The following is a 5,281-nucleotide window of genomic DNA, read 5'->3' on the forward strand; positions in this document are numbered from 1 at the left end:
ACTGGCTCATCTAAGCTTTCAACTCTTAAGGAACTTTTAAGAGTTGAAAACTTCCATTATCTTTTCATTCCAATTTCCACAAAGGTTTTGAAGCCCACAATGTACAATTATATACCTTTTAGTATACTCACAAAGTTATGTAATCATCACCACAATCATGTTTAGAACATTTCATTGCCTGAAAAGAAAACCCTAGGCAACTTTCATCCTCTGCCCCTCTGCCCCTGCCACTGGCAGTCACTTCCTGGCTCTTTAGATGTGTTTACTGGGGGCATTTCATATCAACGGAAGCAGACAGTATGTGGTCTTTTGAAATGGTTCCTTTCATTCAAACAACTGCTTTAAGGTTCATCAACATTACATATAGCATGTACTTCTTCCCTTTCACTACTAAATGACATTGCATTGTGCAATGAAGTCAATTTTTTAACATGGCTCTTTTAGCCTTAGCCTTTGCTACTCCCACATAACAACTTTCATTTTCCTGATGTGTCTAGGTAATAAAGCCGGGGTGGGGGTGGGGGATATGATTGGATTATACGATTCAGCTGTGTTTACTAACATGGTTAACTGTGAGTGTCATCCTGCTGGATATAAAACCAGTCATCTCAGAAGTATTAAGTGGGAATCTTACTATTAGCATGAGAGAATAACTAGGGATGGTGCGTGTCCTTTGGACTCCCAGGTTCCTGCACATTGAACCTCCTTCACCCAGGAGATCGTTTTGACACCAGAAGAGAAACAGCAGTGCCAGTGACCAGAGCATGAGACAAGGCAGTGGAATCCAGAGCAACTGAAAGTAGATTCCAACCCCCAGTCATATAATTCTTTCTGCAGATTATATGGTTATATCACAATTTTATTTCTCTACATATCAGCTTATGGAAATTTTGGTTCCTTCCAAACCTTTTGGAAACATTATGATTCTGTTAATAATAAAATGCTGCTGCTAATGGCAGGCAGGAAGATTAGGGATAAAGGGGGTTGTGTCCACTAAATGCCTACACTAAGTGAAAATTGGCTGATCATGCCACAATGAAAGGGGGTTGAAAGAAATCAGGCACAAATTAGAAACTTGAGGGGAAGATCCAAAGCTGAGCATGTGCAGACCAAGGTCACCAAGACTGCAGGTTAAAGTCAGTAGCACTCCATCACACAGGCACCTCAACTCAGCCACCAAGAAAGGCCAATACCCTCAGCCATGCCCCCCAAGTGGGGGACGGAGGGGATCAAAGGCAGGAACGGAGGGTGGACTTGCTGCCTCTCCAGAGCTCACTCACTTTGGTTCTGGAGGGCAGGACCTCTCTCACTCTCTTGCTCTCTCTCTTTTTTTTAAGGTTTTGGATCTCCTCTTTTAGTGCCTGGGCCTCCCCTTTCCTCCCATTTTTCCACGTAGTTTTCCACGCCTCCTAGAAGCTGACTTTTTCGGGGAATGAATGTACAAATGTGCTTTACACAACTGATGTATTGACTGTGATAAGAGTTGTATGAGCCCCTAATAAAATGATTAAAAAAATAAAAGTTCTACTCCTGTCAAAAAAAGAAGCTGACTTTTTCATTGAAAACTAGCTGAGACTGTATTAACCCAAACTGCCCTGTGCTTCATAAAAGTTACCCAGATTGATAAACGTGCTTCTGCCATGTGAATTCTCTCAGCATTGAGAAGCAAGAACCAGGGGAAACCATCCCAGAAATGGAACATTTTGAATATTAATGTGGGAGTTTTGTGTATTTTTCAAATTATTTAATTGAGATAGAGTTAACATAGCATACCATTCAGTAATTCAATCATATCAAGAAGAGTTGTACAATCATCACCATAATAAACTTTGGAACATTTTCTTCTTTCTTGTACCCATTGCTCTTGACTCCCGCCCCACCCCCCATGTGTCCCCAGGTAACTATGAATCCAGTTGCTGTCTTCATAAATCCCCCTATTCTGACTTCACTATACAGGAAAACATAGAAAACAAAGACAAAAACAAAAACAAAAAAAATCCCAGCAACAATCCCTAAATAGAGAAAAACCTCAATCGAAGACAAAGCAGAAAATACTGAAAAACCAGAATAAATTCTAAATGAGTGAAAAGGGAGATCAAATAACAAGGTGTTACATCTAGCCTAACTACAGCTGCTAAGAGCCACTTCACAATGCTCTTTGTCTCCTAGTAAGCCTATTCACCACCCTTGACTAGGGTCAGTAGGGAGTCACCAGAGACGCAATCCACATAGGGGCCCTGCAAATGGATTTGGGGCTTCCGCTATCATCCATAACATCTCACAAACTGGAACACATATTTATTATATCCCAGTTGCAGGTCAGGAGTGTGGGGAGAGTTCAGCTGAGTGATTTAGCTCAGGATTTCTTGAAGCGCAGTCAAGGGGTCAGCCAGGGCTGCAGTCACCTGGTGACTTGACTAGGGCAAAGGCTAACCTTCCAATTGTACTACTTACTGTTCCTAACCACATGGGCTTTCTATGTTGTTGTTAGGTGCCCTCGTGTTGGCTTCAACTCATAGTGACCCTAAACACAACAGAGGGAAACATGGCCGGCCTGTGCATACCTCACCATTGTTATGATTGCGCCATTGTTTTGACCACTGGGTCAATTCAACTTGTTGGGGGTCTTCCTCTCTTTCTTTGCCCTTCCACTCCACCAAGAAGCACAATCATGTCACCAGGAATTGGTCTCTCCTGATAACAGGTCCAAAGTACATAAGACAAAATCTTGCCACTCTTGCTTCTAAGGAGCATTCTAACAATACTTCTTTGAACACTAACTTGTTTGTTCTTCTTGAATAAAGTTCATGGTACTTTCAATATTCTTTGACAACACAACTCACTGAAACCTATTCTTCTTCGGTCTTCCTTAGACATTATTCAACTTTCACTGTGTGAGAGATGATTGAAAGCGCCATGGATCAGAACAGGCACACCTCAGCTTTTCATAGTGCTCCTTAAAATGCAGGTTCTGGCTCCCCCAGGTCACAACATGGGAGACAGAAAGATCCAAAATATAATCTGCAGTTTTACCTGAACCTGACCTCAGAAATTCCAACCCATCACTTCAATTGTACTCTCGTCATAGAAACAGGTGACTACGTGAAAGCCCATGGTCAAGGGCAGGAGAATTAAGATCCATTTGACAAGAGAAGAGCATCAAAATATTGTGAATGTATTGAAAACCCCACACAGACTCTATGGAAATGAGGTATGCATTTTGCAGACTATCCCAAACAAACATTAGCTTCCTCTGATCGATTCCTCCTCATGCCATTTAACGTGTTCTCCTCTCCTCTAAATGTATCCCAGCTGGACATCAAATCTAAGGATTCTGCTAGGCTTACAATAAACATTATTGGCAAGAGTACTTCCTAGGTTACACAGTGTATTTTAGAAGACACACACACACACAAAAATGAAGCTATGCAAGTACAAGGAAAATGTTTTGTTTCTTAATCATTGGGGAGGAAAAAGGTTTTCCCAAATGTGATATAACACCCAGGATCCCTAAAGGAAAAGATTAACGTTTTTAATTACATAAAAATGAGTAACTTCTACACTAAAATAGGCACTGTAAAAAAATTTTTAAAGGGAGAAAGACACCACACAGTAGGAAAAAAAATTAGCAACAAATATATAAAGGAGGAATCAAAACCTACAAGATAAATGAAAACTTGGACGTGTAAATATAATGAAGACAAATAACTCTAGGTAAGCAGAAAGTACGTGGAGGTAAAAGTCACCAATAAGTGTGCACACAATCCCCACCTTACCACATTCCTGAATTTAAGGCTCTTGTGACATCGTATTCTGGTCTCGGGGTGCTTCTCAAAGTGGCCAACGCGGGGGAGTGGGGGTGGGTGGCTCGGGTGGGGGGGGCGTACCAGAGAAATCCAGGGTGGGGGTGGGGGCGAGGCTGCAAAAGCAGATACCACTGCAGGAGTGTTTATGTAGGCAGAGGCTTTCGCTTCTCTTTGGCATATACTGTATTTGGAAATGAAATTGTTGCATCATATGGCAACTCTATCGGGTTCCCTGTGGTGCAGTGGTTAAAGCAGCTGGCTGCTAAACAAAAGGTTGGCAGTTTGAACCTATCAACAACTGTCAGCAATTGGCTTCTGTGGAGACTTAGACTTGGAAACTTTATGGGTCGTTTTACTCTCTCCTAAAGCACCACTAAAAGTCGGGATCAACTTAACAGTAGGTTTGGTTTAATGGTAACTCTAAGTTATTTGCAAAATTATCAGGTGTAAGGTAGTCGAGAGGCACCAGAGATCAAATCAGTTGAATTTAAGCAAACAGGCTTTATTAGGGAGAAAAACCCAGCCTGGGCGAAGTCCCACGGTCCACAGTGTCTGGGATGAGGGAGTCGCACCCCAGGCTACAGGGGTGGTGCTTATATGGCCAGGGAACATGTGACTGGGCTGTCTTGAGTTCATATAAGGTAAAGTAATCAGGGATTGGGAGATACAGGCATGTCCAGGTTTCTGGAATGTAAGGTGTCTTCCTGGTTCTGGGTGTATTCGTGCAGGGTGCAGAGCGGTGGGCCAAGAACAGAGCGGGCACTGAGCCAAATGGGCTTTGCCGGGTGCAGAGCAGCGGGTCGAGAATAAAGCAGGTCATTAGCCAACTCTGGTCAGCTCCGCAGGTGTGTGTGGGAGATTTAAGGTCACTCGCTGCTAGTTGTTTTAGCTAGCTCTGGTCAGTTCCGCACGGGTGGGGAAGATTCAAGGTCACTTGCTGCTAGAAGCCAGCCTGGTATTGATCCAGCCATACACCAGGCTTGACCAAAGTGACTGGAGGGAGTGTCTCCATTTTCTTGCCAACACTGGTTCATATCCATCATTATCTGTAAAAAAATTATTATACGCAACCTAATGATAGATGGAGAAAAGATTCAAGTCAAGGATTTGGTTTTGTTTGGATCTACAATCAATGTTTCTTTGAAGTATCAGGGAGGAAATCCAATGACATTGCAGTAGATGTGTTGTACAAGGGCCCCTTTAAAGTGTAGACCAGCGAGAATATCACTTTGAGGACTAAGGTGCACCTGACCCAAGCCTTGGAATTTTCATTTGCCTCGTATGCGAGTGAAAGCTGGATGATGAATACAAAAGAAAGAAAAAGCATTCATTTGTATGAGTTATGCTGTTGGTGAAGAATATTGAAAGTACCATCGACTGCCCCCACTGTGGCCTAGCAGCCCTGGAATTGGGTATCTGTCAAGTGCCCTCCCCACAGCCAAGATGCCCATAAGTCAGGTCAGCTCCACTTAAGT

General features: G+C 42.8%; 1 pseudogene; it reads right to left on the bottom strand.

The window, feature by feature from the left end:
- The window catches only part of LOC101648140, a 6,790-nt pseudogene extending 3,676 nt beyond the window's left edge, over positions 1-3,114 (bottom strand).
- Between the last annotated feature and the right edge of the window lie 2,167 nt (positions 3,115-5,281).

This window comes from Echinops telfairi, unplaced genomic scaffold (genome assembly GCF_000313985.2).
Source record: "Echinops telfairi isolate 266 unplaced genomic scaffold, ASM31398v2 ScPeMD7_70;HRSCAF=299, whole genome shotgun sequence".
NCBI lineage: Eukaryota > Metazoa > Chordata > Mammalia > Afrosoricida > Tenrecidae > Echinops > Echinops telfairi.